Below are 17,181 nucleotides of genomic sequence, written 5' to 3'. Positions count from 1 at the left end.
TCAAACCAAAACACATTTTTTGTTTTTTGTTTTTTTTTTTACAAAAAAAAAAGAGGAAATCAAAGATACTATTTTCAGATCTTACATTATGGAGAACAAAAAAAAATGTTATATAACTAATGGAAAATATATTGTTGATAATGAGTGACAATTGAATGGACTCATAGTATTTAGTAGTATTTTATTGGCTTAGTTTCTTATTAAGGAACGAATTCAGCAGCAGAGTCGTCAGAGGCAAGAGGAGGAGGAGGAGGAGGAGGAGGAGGAAGAGGAGGAACAACAGAGAACAAGCAGACGGATCAACTATCAAACTACAGACAGGAGGAGGAGGAGGAGGAGGAGGAGGAGGAGGAGGAGGAGGAGGAGGAGGAGGAGGAGGAGGAACAGAGAACAAGCTAAGTACAGACGGATCAACTATCAAACTACAGACAGGAGGAGGAGGAGGAGGAGGAGGAGGAGGAAGAGGAGGAGGAGGAGGAGAAGGAGGAGGAGGAGGAGGAGGAGGAGGAACAACAGAGAACAAGCTAAGTACAGACGGATCAACTATCAAACTACAGACAGGAGGAGGAGGAGGAGGAGGAGGAGGAGGAGGAGGAGTGGAAGAAGGTGAGGAAGACATAGAAGGATAACATTATCAAAGTGCCCTGAACATTACTTCAGTACATCTGTCTATATATAAGTATTTCCATATATTCTGTATATTTTGACTATTTGTTTCAATGTGGTCACATTTAGCTCCTTCAGTCCTACAGGGACTACTGTGGCTTGGTATGGGGGGGGGGGGGGGGGGGGGGGGGTCGTATATTGGGAAAAGGATATCAGTGTCGCAAATGGTACCCTATTCACTATATAGTGCACTACTTTAGACCAGGGCCCATACGGTTCTGGCTTTGCACTTTATAGGGAATAGGGTGCCATTTTAGATGCGCTCCAATGTCTTCTTCATGTTTTCTAAAGATCTATTATATCTCCCTAAAACGTTTAAGAAATTGCATTGTTATTTTTATTTGTTATTACTATGAATAATATCTTGGTCTTACAAAGTTTTCAAAAAATCCCCCCCCCCCAAAAAATTGTGTTTCTGCAGAGAACTGTAACAGATTGATAATTTACAGGTATTTTTCTACTGGTCTTCCATGATGCACTTTGCTAATATACATCTATTTATTGAGACTTCTGCTGTTAAAAAAAATTATAATATGCTACAAAATGCCAATATTGAACTGTAAGACTAGGAACACCTGTCATCCTCTGTAGTTCACTACCTGCATGGTCTGAAAGGGTTGAGATGAGATGGCCTCATTGACAAGCTTTTCATTACATTCACGTGACACTTAATCAGAGTAAATATGCGTTATCATTTGTTACATATTCAAAGGGATATATGCGTTAAATAGAATGCCCGCTGGTATGGATGGGGGTTAGAGAGCAGCCAGGAATGTGTTTGGGTGTAATCATGTATTGAAGGCTGTTATGTTTAATGTGCCTGGTAACTCACAATCTACAGTAAGTTACATCCCACTGGCTCAGAGAGAGACAGAGAGGGAGAGCGAGAGAGAGAGCTGAGACAGAGAGAGCAGAGAGAGAGAGAGAGAGAGAGCTGAGACAGAGAGAGCAGAGAGCTGAGACAGAGAGGGAGAGAGAGAGAGCTGAGACAGAGCCACAGAGAGCGACAGAGAGCGACAGAGAGGGAGAGAGAGAGAAGAGAGAGAGAGAGAGAGAGCAGAGAGAGACAGAGAGGGAGAGAGAGAGAGAGAGAGCTGAGACAGAGCCACAGAGAGGGAGAGAGAGAGAGAGAGACAGAGAGAGAGAGCAGAGAGAGACAGAGAGGGAGAGAGAGAGAGAGAGAGAGAGCTGAGACAGAGCCACAGAGAGGGAGAGAGAGAGAGAGAGACAGAGAGAGAGAGCAGAGAGAGACAGAGAGGGAGAGAGAGAGAGAGAGAGAGACAGAGAGAGCAGAGAGAGACAGAGAGGGAGAGAGAGAGAGAGAGAGAGAGAGAGAGAGGAGAGAGAGAGAGAGAGAGAGAGAGAGAGAGCTGAGAGAGACAGAGAGAGACAGAAAGGGAGAGAGAGAGAGAGAGCTGAGACAGAGCCAGAGAGAGAGCTGAGACAGAGCCAGAGAGAGAGACAGAGAGGGAGAGAGAAAGAGAGCTGAGACAGAGCCAGAGAGAGAGACAGAGAGGGAGAGAGAAAGAGAGCTGAGACAGAGCCAGAGAGAGAGCTGTATGTGGCACTGGAGATGTGTGTAGTGGGTTGTACTGTAACACAACTGGTGATTTGGTTTTATGACATTAAAAACTCATGTATACTGATTTCAAGCTTTCAACAATCAGATGTTGTTTTCTTTATATATCTATAGATCTATAAATATACCATATATACTGTAGTCTATTATATAAGTCAGTCATTGTTGGTCATTTTAAATCTGTGTAGAGAAGCTAAAGAGCAGAGAGGTACAACTGCAGTACCAGGAGTGTATCCACTACAAAAACAAAGAAACTGGGTGGGACCTACCTGAATTTGTCCAATAGAGACTCTCGTTTTCGTTACAAAACGTTTTTCATTTGCTACGGACTGCAACTCATAGAGATCGTCAGCTTGTAGTCCTAAAAAAAATAAATGAAATGTGTTACTTCTGGTTCGTTCAGGCCATTCCTATTGGGAAAATTAATGGCTTTGTAATAAACGTTCAAAAATAATGTCTGAGGTTAACACAGGTCTAGGATATCTTCTATGTTTTGTTCTGTAATATAATATCAGTCAGTTAACATGACTGAATTACGAGGCCTTAGAGGCTTTTTCTGAGGACATACTGTAATTGCTTCAGAATTCAAATAATTGCTTGAAAATTCACACAAAAGTGACATTAGCTGATAAAGATTATCAAAACATATCAGATCTCCTAAGCCGGTGACCTTATTTTCTGCATTTGTCCTAAAATCCCATTAATTCCCCAACAAGACATGGAGGAGGCTGGTGGCTCTTTATGAATACACCCCAGTAACACGATGAGGTCATCAGAGGGCGACCAGGAAGTTGCAGTGATACTCTGGTACCACCAGGGGATGTCAATCTCAACCTCCAGCCCCTGTGATGTGGTTATCTCTTCCCTTCGCTTGGTCTGCTCTGCTCAGGTTTGGACTGCTCAGGTTTGGACTGCTCCGGTTTGGACTGCTCCGGTTTGTTCTGCTCCGGTTTGGACTGCTCCGGTTTGGACTGCTCTGGTTTGGACTGCTCTGGTTTGGACTGCTCCGGTTTGGACTGCTCCGGTTTGGTCGGCTCCGGTTTGGACTGCTCCGGTTTGGACTGCTCTGGTTTGGACTGCTCTGGTTCGGTTTGGACTGCTCTGGTTTGGACTGCTCTGGTTTGGACTGCTCCGGTTTGGACTGCTCCGGTTTGGTCGGCTCTGGTTTGGACTGCTCTGGTTTGGACTGCTCTGGTTTGGACTGCTCTGGTTTGGACTGCTCTGGTTCGGTTTGGACTGCTCTGGTTTGGACTGCTCTGGTTTGGACTGCTCTGGTTTGGACTGCTCCGGTTTGGACTGCTCCGGTTTGGTCGGCTCTGGTTTGTTCTGCTCCGGTTTGGACTGCTCCGGTTTGGACGGCTCTGGTTTGGACTGCTCTGGTTTGGACTGCTATGATTTGGACTGCTCTGGTTTGGACTGCTCTGGTTTGGACTGCTATGATTTGGTTTGGACTGCTCTGGTTTGGACTGCTCTGGTTTGGACTGCTCCGATTTGGACTGCTCTGGTTTGGACTGCTATGATTTGGTTTGGACTGCTCTGGTTTGGACTGCTCTGGTTTGGACTGCTCTGGTTTGGACTGCTCTGGTTCGGTTTGGACTGCTCTGGTTTGGACTGCTCTGGTTTGGACTGCTCCGGTTTGGACTGCTCCGGTCTGGTTTGGACTGCTCTGGTTTGGACTGCTCTGGTTCGGTTTGGACTGCTCTGGTTTGTACTGCTCTGGTTTGGACTGCTCTGGTTTGGACTGCTCTGGTTTGGACTGCTCTGGTTTGGTTTGGACTGCTCTGGTTTGGTTTGGACTGCTCTGGTTCGGTCGGCTCTGGTTTGGACTTCTCTGGTTTGGACTTCTCTGGTTCGGTTTGGACTGCTCTTGTTTGGACTGCTCTTGTTTGTACTGCTCTGATTTGGACTGCTCTGTTTTGGACTGCTCTGGTTTGGTCTGCTCTGGTTTGGTCTGCTCTGGTTTTGTTTGGTCTGCTCTGTTTGGACTGCTCTGGTTTGGACTGCTCTGGTTCGGACTGCTCTGATTTGGTCTGCTCTGGTTCGGACTGCTCTGATTTGGTTTGGACTGCTCTGGTTTGGTATGGACTGCTCTGATTTGGACTGCTCTGGTTTAGGCTGCTCTGGTTTGGACTGCTCTGGTTTGGACTGCTCTGGTTTGGACTGCTCTGGTTTGGTTTTGACTGCTCTGATTTGGACTGCTCTGGTTTAGGCTGCTCTGGTTTGGACTGCTTTGGTTTGGACTGCTCTGGTTTGGACTGCTCCGGTTTGGACTGCTCCGGTTTGGACTGCTCTGGTTTGGTTTGGACTGCTCCGGTTTGGACTGCTCTGGTTTGGACTGCTCTGGTTTGGACTGCTCTGGTTTGGACTGCTCTGGTTTGGACTGCTCTGGTTTGGACTGCTCTGGTTTTGTCTGGTCTGGTTTGGTTTAGACTGCTCTGGTTCAGACTGCTCTGATTTGGTTTGGACTGCTCTGGTTTGGACTGCTCTGGTTTGGACTGCTCTGGTTCAGACTGCTCTGATTTGGACTGCTCTGGTTTAGACTTCTCTGGTTTGGTTTGGACTGCTCTGGTTTGCACTGCTCTGGTTTGGACTGCTCTGTTTGGACTGCTCTGGTTTGGACTGCTCTGGTTTGGACTGCTCTGGTTCGGACTGCTCTGATTTGGTTTGGACTGCTCTGGTTTGGTATGGACTGCTCTGGTTTGGTTTGCACTGCTCTGGTTTGGACTGCTCTGGTTTTGTCTGGTCTGGTTTGGTTTAGACTGCTCTGGTTCGGACTGCTCTGATTTGGTTTGGACTGCTCTGGTTTGCACTGCTCTGGTTTGTACTGCTCTGGTTTGGTCTGCTCTGGATTGGTCTGTTCTGGTTTTGACTGCTCTGATTTGGACTGCTCTGGTTTGGACTGCTCTGGTTTTGACTGCTCTGGTTTGGTCTGCTCTGGTTTAATTTGGACTGCTCTGGTTTGGACTGCTCTGGTTTGGACTGCTCTGATTTGGACTGCTCTGGTTTGGTCTGCTCTGGTTTGGACTGCTCTTGTTTGGTTTGGACTGCTCTGGTTTGGACTGCTCTGATTTGGACTGCTCTGGTTTGGACTGCTCTGGTTTGGACTGCTCTGGTTTGGACTGCTCTGGTTTGGACTGCTCTGGTTTGGACTGCTCTGATTTGGTTTTGACTGCTCTAGTTTGGACTGCTCTGGTTTGGTTTGGACTGCTCTGGTTTGGACTGCTCTGGTTTGGTTTTGACTGCTCTAGTTTGGTCTGCTCTGGTTTAATTTGGTCTGCTCTGGTTTGGACTGCTCTGGTTTGGACTGCTCTTGTTTGGTTTGGACTGCTCTGGTTTGGACTGCTCTGATTTGGACTGCTCTGGTTTGGACTGCTCTGGTTTGGACTGCTCTGGTTTGGACTGCTCTGGTTTGGACTGCTCTGGTTTGGACTGCTCTGATTTGGACTGCTCTGGTTTAGGCTGCTCTGGTTTGGACTGCTTTGGTTTGGACTGCTCCGGTTTGGACTGCTCTGGTTTGGTTTGGACTGCTCCAGTTTGGACTGCTCCGGTTTGGACTGCTCTGGTTTGGACTGCTCTGGTTTGGTTTGGACTGCTCTGGTTTGGACTGCTCTGGTTTGGACTGCTCTGGTTTGGACTGCTCTGGTTTGGACTGCTCTGGTTTGGTCTACTCTGGTTTTGTTTGGACTGCTCTGGTTTGGACTGCTCTGGTTTTGTCTGGTCTGGTTTGGTTTAGACTGCTCTGGTTTAGACTGCTCTGGTTTGGACTGCTCTGGTTTGGTTTGGACTGCTCTGGTTTGGACTGCTCTGATTTGGACTGCTCTGGTTTAGGCTGCTCTGGTTTGGACTGCTTTGGTTTGGACTGCTCCGGTTTGGACTGCTCTGGTTTGGTTTGGACTGCTCCAGTTTGGACTGCTCTGGTTCAGACTGCTCTGGTTCAGACTGCTCTGATTTGGACTGCTCTGGTTTGGACTGCTCTGGTTTTGTCTGGTCTGGTTTGGTTTAGACTGCTCTGGTTCGGACTGCTCTGATTTGGTTTGGACTGCTCTGGTTTGGACTGCTCTGGTTTGGACTGCTCTGGTTTGGACTGCTCTGGTTCAGACTGCTCTGATTTGGACTGCTCTGGTTTAGACTTCTCTGGTTTGGTTTGGACTGCTCTGGTTTGCACTGCTCTGGTTTGCACTGCTCTGCTTTGGACTGCTCTGGTTTGGACTGCTCTGATTTGGACTGCTCCTGTTTGGTTTGGACTGCTCTGGTTTGGACTGCTCTGGTTTAGTCTGCTCTGGTTTGGACTGCTCTGATTTGGTTTAGACTGCTCTGGTTTGGACTGCTCTGATTTGGTTTGGTCTGCTCTGGTTTGGACTGCTCTGATTTGGTTTAGACTGCTCTGATTTGGACTGCTCTGATTTGGTTTGGTCTGCTCTGGTTTAGACTGCTCTGATTTAGGCTGCTCTGGTTTGGACTGCTCTGGTTTGGACTGCTCTGGTTTGGACTGCTCTGGTTTGGTCTGCTCTGGTTTAGATTGCTCTGGTTTAGACTGCTCTGATTTCGACTGCTCTGGTTTGGACTGCTCTGGTTTAGACTGCTCTGATTTCAACTGCTCTGGTTTGGAATGCTCTGGTTTGGTCTGATCTGGTTTGGACTGCTCTGGTTTGGACTGCTCTGATCTGGTTTGGTCTGGTCCAGTCTGGTCCATAAAACCTCCATCAATATGTATTGTTCATCTCTTTCATGAGACATCAGGTCAGTGCCTTTACTACAGACATACTGTATGTACATCATGTTGGGCTCCTGAGTGGCGCTGCGGTCTTCTACATCTCAGTGCTAGAAGCGTCACTGCAGACCCTGGTTCAATTCCAGGCTGTATCACACCCGGCCGTGATTGGGAGTCCCATAGGGCGGCGTACAATTGGCTCAGTGTCGTCCGGGTTAGGGTTTTGCCGGGGTAGGCCGTCATTGTAAATAAGAATTTGTTCTTAACTGGCTTGCCTAGTTATGTAAAATAAATAAATAAATGACAAACAAGCACAGTAACGTGTGTGTGTGTCAAATCAAATCAAAATCAAATCAAATTTATTTATATAGCCCTTCGTACATCAGCTGATATCTCAAAGTGCTGTACAGAAACCCAGCCTAAAACCCCAAACAGCAAGCAAAGCATGTGAAAGAAGCACGGTGGCTAGGAAAAACTCCCTAGGAAAAACTCCCTAGAAAGGCCAAAAACCTAGGAAGAAACCTAGAGAGGAACCAGGCTATGAGGGGTGGCCAGTCCTCTTCTGGCTGTGCAGGGTGGATATTATAACAGAACATGGTCAAGATGTTAAAATGTTCATAAATGACCAGCATGGTCAAATAATAATAATCATAGTAGTTGTCGAGGGTGCAACAAGCACGTCCGGTGAACAGGTCAGGGTTCCATAGCCGCAGGCAGAACAGTTGAAACTGGAGCAGCAGCACGGCCAGGTGGACTGGGGACAGCAAGGAGTCATCATACCAGGTAGTCCTGAGGCATGGTCCTAGGGCTCAGGTCCTCCGAGAGAAAGACAGAAAGAGAGAAAGAGAGAATTAGAGAGAGCATATTTAAATTCACACAGGATACCGGATAAGACAAGAGAAATACTCCAGATGTAACAGACTGACCCTAGCCCCCCGACACATAAACTACTGCAGCATAAATACTGGAGGCTGAGACAGGAGGGATCAGAAGACACTGTGGCCCCATCCGATGATACCCCCGGACAGGGCCAAACAGGCAGGATATAACCCCACCCACTTTGCCAAAGCACAGCCCCCACACCACTAGAGGGATGTCGCCAAACACCAACTTACCGTCCTAAGACAAGGCCGAGTATAGCCCACAACGATCTCCGCCATGGCACAACCCAAGGGGGGGCGCCAACCCAGACAGGAAGACCACATCAGTGACTCAACCCACTCAAGTGACGCACCCCTCCCATGGACGGCATGGAAGAACACCAGTAAGCCAGTGACTCAGCCCCTGTAATAGGGTTAGAGGCAGAGAATCCCAGTGGAGAGAGGGGAACCGGCCAGGCAGAGACAGCAAGGGCGGATCGTTGCTCCAGCCTTTCCGTTCACCTTCACACTCCTGGGCCAGACTATACTTAATCATAGGACCTACTGAAGAGATAAGTCTTCAGTAAAGACTTAAAGGTTGAGACTGAGTCTGCGTCTCTCACATTGGTAGGCAGACCATTCCATAAAAATGGAAACAGGCATGTCAACATAGGTGTCTGTTTGATTATCCGATCCGTTCTTACCCCTCCCCTCCTGAGAGTCTTATAGAAGACAAGAAGAGTTATGTTACCAAGTGCCCACAAACAGAATGATATAAACCAACATTTTTTAAAAATAATTTATCTTATCTACACCAAGGTTAGGCTCAATTCCATTTCAATCAGGGTTGGGGTCAACTCCATTTCAATCAGGGTTAGGGTCAACTCCATTTATATCAGGGTTAGGGTCAACTCCATTTCAATCAGGGTTAGGGTCAACTCCATTTATATCAGGGTTGGGGTGAACTCCATTTATATCAGGGTTGGGGTCAACTCCATTTCAATCCGGGTTAGGGTCAACTCCATTTATATCAGGGTTGGGGTCAACTCCATGTATATCAGGGTTGGGGTCAACTCCATGTATATCAGGGTTGGGGTCAATTCCATTTATATCAGGGTTGGGGTCAACTCCATTTATATCAGGGTTAGGGTCAACTCCATTTCAATCAGGGTTAGGGTCAACTCCATTTATATCAGGGTTGGGGTCAACTCCATTTCAATCAGGGTTAGGGTCAACTCCATTTATATCAGGGTTGGGGTCAACTCCATGTATATCAGGGTTGGGGTCAACTCCATTTATATCAGGGTTAGGGTCAACTCCATTTATATCTGGGTTGGGGTCAACTCCATGTATATCTGGGTTGGGGTCAACTCCATTTCTATCAGGGTTGGGGTCAACTCCATTTCTATTCCAGTCAATTCAGAAAGTAAACCAGATTCCAATTTCCTCATTGAAAAGCATTGAAGATAATTGGAATTGGAATTTCAGTGTACCTGAATTGACTGGAATTGAAATGGAATTCAGCCCTACCCTGGTCTACATACATTCAAACGATATATTTATCATGATGCCTGTCTTGTTTCTTTGATGGCGGATCATTTTGTTAGTTTTGTTGTAATCATTACTTTGTCACGTGAAAGGAGTTGATGCGTGGTCCTGTGTGTCTCAGTTGGAAGAGAATGGCGCTTGCAACAGCAGGGTTTGTGAGTTTAATTTCCAAAAGTATGGAAAATGTATGCACACTACTGTAAGTCTCTCTGGATAAGAGTGTCTGCTAAATGACTACCATGTACATACCCCGTGTCTCTTTCACTCAACATGCTGTTCTGTAGAGCTTCCATCGCTTACTTTGTCTTCAAACTACAAGTCTTAAAAGAAAAACTACAATTACCAGATACTGTACAGGTGCAGGAAGTGAAACAGTGTCATTTTAAAGTCAGATCACTAAGAGATGTTTTTTTTTTTTTTAGACATAGTTGGGCCACACAGTTTGTTGTTTTACACCAGAATGTTGTCATTATCACTAATGCAAAGGCGATAAGAACACATTTTAATGGATTTTCTTTATATCAAAAGAATTGTAATTGGTTAAATATTAATGTCTGAAGTGAAAGGTGCAGGACGGGTCTTTGAGAGCATGTCACCTATTGGTTCTTTGCAAGACAACAGACAGACCTCCATAATACACAACTATTCCATAACTATCTACAGTATGCCCTGTGTTGTAATCACCAGATTACACTGGATTTTGCAGAGGTCAGAAACAGTATTTAAAAAAAATAGACATATTAGAAATTCAAGATCACATTTCTCAAAAGCGTAATTTTTTTTATTGTTGTTGTGTAATCTCATAATGCAGGTCAGAGGAGGTGGATTTGTTTTGTTTGAATATTTATTATAAATCACCATATTTATTATAAATCACCATATTTGTAACAAAATCTTAAAGTTGTTTCTTTTTTGAATCAGCATTGATGTAACAGTATGTATGGCAACTTTGAAATAAACTTTTATTTCACATTGTGATTTGATTTTACAAATATTTAAAAAGACATGATCTCTACTGATGTCCTAGGATATCAAATAGACGTTAATAATATATTTAACAAAAACTTTAATATAGATTTAATATAGACGTTATTAATTTTGCTACTGATAAAAATTAAAAAACAATCCCATGAATTGACATTTTCCTACCATGTCCATCTCACTGTAGCTGGGCCTTAAGCTCTCTGGTCAACAGTAGGGCACTATACTGTAAAGGACTCTGGTCAACAGTAGGGCACTATACTGTAAAGGTCAACAGTAGGGCACTATACTGTAAAGGTCAACAGTAGGGCACTATACTGTAAAGGACTCTGGTCAACAGTAGGGCACTATACTGTAAAGGACTCTGGTCAACAGTAGGGCACTATACTCTAAAGGACTCTGGTCAACAGTAGGGCACTATACTGTAAAGGTCAACAGTAGGGCACTATACTGTAAAGGACTCTGGTCAACAGTAGGGCACAATACTGTAAAGGACTCTGGTCAACAGTAGGGCACTATACTGTAAAGGACTCTGGTCAACAGTAGGGCACTATACTGTAAAGGACTCTGGTCAACAGTAGGGCACTATACTGTAAAGGTCAACAGTAGGGCACTATACTGTAAAGGACTCTGGTCAACAGTAGGGCACTATACTGTAAAGGTCAACAGTAGGGCACTATACTGTAAAGGACTCTGGTCAACAGTAGGGCACTATACTGTAAAGGACTCTGGTCAACAGTAGGGCACTATACTGTAAAGGTCAACAGTAGGGCACTATACTGTAAAGGTCAACAGTAGGGCACTATACTGTAAAGGACTCTGGTCAACAGTAGGGCACTATACTGTAAAGGACTCTGGTCAACAGTAGGGCACTATACTGTAAAGGACTCTGGTCAACAGTAGGGCACTATACTGTAAAGGTCAACAGTAGGGCACTATACTGTAAAGGACTCTGGTCAACAGTAGGGCACTATACTGTAAAGGACTCTGGTCAACAGTAGGGCACTATACTGTAAAGGTCAACAGTAGGGCACTATACTGTAAAGGACTCTGGTCAACAGTAGGGCACTATAAAGGGAATAGGTTTCCATTTGGGACTGTGTTATTAAGGTGACACAACCAAACACACCCTATAAAGGGGATGAACCCATCACATATAATCATAACCAATAATAACATGGACCAGCAACAAGCAGAGTGGAAACCATGTACCAACAAGATCCAGTAAGACTACCATGACTGTACTGTTAAGATGTCTACCATGACTGTACTGTTAAGATGTCTACCATGACTGTACTGTTAAGATGTCTACCATGACTGTACTGTTAAGATGTCTACCATGACTGGTGTGAGAGGCTTGGTTAATGACTGTAAAGTTAAACTGACTGGTGTGAGAGGCTTGGTTAATGACTGTAAAGTTAAACTGACTGGTGTGAGAGGCTTGGTTAATGACTGTAAAGTTAAACTGACTGGTGTGAGAGGCTTGGTTAATGACTGTAAAGTTAACCTGACTGGTGTGAGAGGCTTGGTTAATGACTGTAAAGTTAAACTGACTGGTGTGAGAGGCTTGGTTAATGACTGTAAAGTTAAACTGACTGGTGTGAGAGGCTTGGTTAATGACTGTAAAGTTAAACTGACTGGTGTGAGAGGCTTGGTTAATGACTGTAAAGTTAAACTGACTGGTGTGAGAGGCTTGGTTAATGACTGTAAAGTTAAACTGACTGGTGTGAGAGGCTTGGTTAATGACTGTAAAGTTAAACTGACTGGTGTGAGAGGCTTGGTTAATGACTGTAAAGTTAAACTGACTGGTGTGAGAGGCTTGGTTGATATTCACTCTAATGCTTTTTGACACTTTGGTTCACTCAGACTTGACCTGAGCTGGTATCCATGGAAACGTTTGATATGTCAATGAGGATCGATGTGAACGTCTATGTGACCTGTCCGGAGCGTCCTATTGGCCGTGTCTTATCACAACATAGGTGTCATGACCAAACTGGATGGAATTCAATCAAAGCTGCTATACAGGTTTAACGGTTGACGGGGCTCTACTGTATATCTTTGACGGTAAGATAGAGAAGACATGTACATCCCACATGGCACCCTATTCCCTATTTAGTGCACTACTAATGAATATTCAGTAGGGCCCTTGCTATCTCCTCATAATGTCACAACAACACAACACCCCAAACACCTTACTATCTCCTCATGTCAAAACAACACGACACACACCTTGCTACCCCTCATAATGTTACAACACACACCTTGCTACTCCTCATAATGTCACAACAACACAACACACACCTTGCTACTTCTCATAATGTCACAACACAACACAACACACACCTTGCTACCCCTCATAATGTTACAACACACACCTTGCTACTCCTCATAATGTCACAACAACACAACACACACCTTGCTACTCCTCATAATGTCACAACAACACAACACACACCTTGCTACCCCTCATAATGTCACCACAACACAACACACACCTTGCTACTCCTCATAATGTCACAACAACACAACACACACCTTGCTACCCCTCATAATGTCACCACAACACAACACACACCTTGCTACCCCTCATAATGTCACAACAACACAACACGCACCTTGCTACTTCTCATAATGTCACAACAACACAACACACACCTTGCTACTCCTCATAATGTCACAACAACACAACACACACCTTGCTACCCCTCATAATGTCACAACAACACAACACACACCTTGCTACCCCTCATAATGTCACAACAACACAACACACACCTTGCTACCCCTCATAATGTCACAACAACACAACACGCACCTTGCTACTTCTCATAATGTCACAACAACACAACACACACCTTGCTACTCCTCATAATGTCACAACAACACAACACACACCTTGCTACCCCTCATAATGTCACAACACAACACACACCTTGCTACCCCTCATAATGTTACAACAACACAACACACACCTTGCTACCACTCATAATGTCACCACAACACAACACACACCTTGCTACCCCTCATAATGTCACAACAACACAACACACACCTTGCTACCACTCATAATGTCACCACAACACAACACACACCTTGCTACTCCTCATAATGTCACAACAACACAACACACACCTTGCTACCCCTCATAATGTCACCACAACACAACACACACCTTGCTACTCCTCATAATGTCACCACAACACAACACACACCTTGCTACCCCTCATAATGTCACCACAACACAACACACACCTTGCTACCCCTCATAATGTCACAACAACACAACACGCACCTTGCTACTTCTCATAATGTCACAACAACACAACACACACCTTGCTACTCCTCATAATGTCACAACACAACACACACCTTGCTACCCCTCATAATGTCACAACACAACACACACCTTGCTACTTCTCATAATGTTACAACAACACAACACACACCTTGCTACCCCTCATAATGTCACCACAACACAACACACACCTTGCTACCCCTCATAATGTCACCACAACACAACACACACCTTGCTACCACTCATAATGTCACAACAACACAACACACACCTTGCTACCCCTCATAATGTTACAACACACACCTTGCTACCCCTCATAATGTCACAACAACACAACACACACCTTGCTACTCCTCATAATGTCACAACAACACAACACACACCTTGCTACTCCTCATAATGTCACAACAACACAACACACACCTTGCTACTCCTCATAATGTCACCACAACACAACACACACCTTGCTACCCCTCATAATGTCACCACAACACAACACACACCTTGCTACCACTCATAATGTCACCACAACACAACACACACCTTGCTACCCCTCATAATGTCACAACAACACAACACACACCTTGCTACCACTCATAATGTCACCACAACACAACACACACCTTGCTACCCCTCATAATGTCACAACAACACAACACACACCTTGCTACTCCTCATAATGTCACAACAACACAACACACACCTTGCTACCCCTCATAATGTCACAACAACACAACACACACCTTGCTACCCCTCATAATGTCACAACAACACAACACACACCTTGCTACCACTCATAATGTCACCACAACACAACACACACCTTGCTACTCCTCATAATGTCACCACAACACAACACACACCTTGCTACCCCTCATAATGTCACAACAACACAACACGCACCTTGCTACCACTCATAATGTCACAACACAACACAACACACACCTTGCTACCCCTCATAATGTCACAACACAACACACACCTTGCTACCACTCATAATGTTACAACACAACACACACCTTGCTACTCCTCATAATGTCACAACAACACAACACACACCTTGCTACTCCTCATAATGTCACCACAACACAACACACACCTTGCTATCCCTCATAATGTCACAACAACACAACACACACCTTGCTACCCCTCATAATGTCACCACAACACAACACGCACCTTGCTACTTCTCATAATGTCACAACAACACAACACACACCTTGCTACCCCTCATAATGTCACAACAACACAACACACACCTTGCTACTCCTCATAATGTCACCACAACACAACACACACCTTGCTATCCCTCATAATGTCACAACACACACCTTGCTACCCCTCATAATGTCACCACAACACAACACGCACCTTGCTACTTCTCATAATGTCACAACAACACAACACGCACCTTGCTACTTCTCATAATGTTACAACACAACACAACACACACCTTGCTATCCCTCATAATGTCACAACAACACAACACACACCTTGCTACTTCTCATAATGTCACAACAACACAACACACACCTTGCTACTTCTCATAATGTTACAACACAACACAACACACACCTTGCTATCCCTCAATGTCACAACACACACCTTGCTATCCCTCATTGTAATGGTCGTCGTTAGATGGAGAAGTGAACCAAAGCGCAGCGTGGTAAGTGTTCATGATTTCTTTATTATCACAACACACTCAAACAAAATAACAAACGGCGACAAACGAAAACGTACAGTTCTGTCAGGCAACAGATGCTAAACAGAAAACAACCTCCCACAAACACAGGAAGAAAACAGGCTGCCTAAGTATGATTCCCAATCAGAGACAACGATAGACAGCTGCCTCTGATTGGGAACCATACTGGCCCAAAAACAAAGAAATAGAAAACATAGATATTCCCACCCGAGTCGCACCCTGACCTAACCAAACATAGAGAATAATAAGGGTCTCTACGGTCAGGGCGTGAAAATCATAATGTCACTTATATTTCAAATAGTTGGATTGTTCATTTTTGTTTCAGGGAATTATACATGAAATTAACCTTAACTTATTTTATTAATTTATGCCAATTTTTATTTTAGATTGTTTTGATTTTGGTCAACAACATAATAAAAGAGACAGTTAGAAAAATCCTAGTTTGGATCTATGGTGCATTTTTTTAGACATGGTAGATCTATTGGAAATGATGTTAGCCCACACTGTTAGCCTACGCTGTTAGCCTACACTGTTAGCCCACACTGTTAGCCTACACTGTTAGCCCACACTGTTAGCCTAAACAGTTAGCCTACACTGTTAGCCTAAACGGTTAGCCTACACTGTTAGCCTACACTGTTAGCCCACACTGTTAGCCTACACTGTTAGCCCACACTGTTAGCCCACACTGTTAGCCTACACTGTTAGCCCACACTGTTAGCCTAAACGGTTGGCCTACACTGTTAGCCTACACTGTTAGCCTAAACTGTTAGCCTACACTGTTAGCCCACACTGTTAGCCTACACTGTTAGCCCACACTGTTAGCCCACACTGTTAGCCTAAACAGTTAGCCTACACTGTTAGCCTAAACGGTTATTCTACACTGTTAGCCTACACTGTTAGCCTACACTGTTAGCCCACACTGTTAGCCTAAACTGTTAGCCTACACTGTTAGCCTACACTGTTAGCCTAAACGGTTGGCCTACACTGTTAGCCTACACTGTTAGCCCACACTGTTAGCCTACACTGTTAGCCCACACTGTTAGCCCACACTGTTAGCCTACACTGTTAGCCCACACTGTTAGCCTAAACAGTTAGCCTACACTGTTAGCCTAAACGGTTAGCCTACACTGTTAGCCTAAATCGGTTAGCCTACACTGTTAGCCTACACTGTTAGCCCACAATGTTAGCCTACACTGTTAGCCTACACTGTTAGCCCACAATGTTAGCCTACACTGTTAGCCTACACTGTTAGCCTACACTGTTAGCTTAAACTGTTAGCCTACACTGTTAGCCTACACTGTTAGCCTACACTGTTAGCCCACACTGTTAGAGGTCTGTATTTCAAAAAAAGAATCTACAAATGACTTTCTATGCATTTGAAAATTGTACATTAAAGGCGGAGGGGAATGAGACCCAATAAGCATGCATGGCAGAGAGGCTCATCGATCTACATATAGCACTGCATTCTTAATAACTAGCCTACTCATTATGACGTGTAAATTCAGCGACCGAGCAGAGTTGAGCATGGCACAGCAGCACAGCAGGCTGGGTGGGTACAGCGCTGACCACTGCTGTGCGGCTGAAACCGCTACCTCATTGTTTCTGTTGAACACGTTGCTGTCCATGGTGCTGAATGTTTTATAGTTGCTCTTTATCTTGTAGCGGGTTTGCCTTGTTGTAACCCTGTTAATAATATTGCCACTGTACGGTAAAGGCGTTTTCTACAACATACTTCTATTACGGTTGTGTCACACACACACACACACACACACACACACACACACACACACACACACACACACACACACACACACACACACACACACACAACCTCAGTCC

At 44.8% G+C, this 17,181-nt stretch overlaps 1 protein-coding gene across 1 annotated transcript in view; it reads left to right on the top strand.

Annotated features, from left to right (window-relative positions):
• LOC106600501 (sodium/calcium exchanger 3) overlaps positions 1–318 on the top strand; it is a 195,505-nt gene extending 195,187 nt beyond the window's left edge. The window contains 1 exon segment of the mRNA XM_045707892.2: positions 1–318. This exon segment is cut by the window's left edge and continues 820 nt beyond it. The gene's annotated coding sequence lies outside the window, so the exon portion shown is untranslated.
• The last annotated feature ends 16,863 nt before the right edge of the window (positions 319–17,181 follow it).

This window comes from Salmo salar, chromosome 01 (genome assembly GCF_965601325.2).
Source record: "Salmo salar chromosome 01, fSalSal1, whole genome shotgun sequence".
Lineage (NCBI taxonomy): Eukaryota > Metazoa > Chordata > Actinopteri > Salmoniformes > Salmonidae > Salmo > Salmo salar.
Note: the sequence above shows the minus strand (reverse complement) of the source record. Positions and strands in the feature narration are given on the sequence as shown.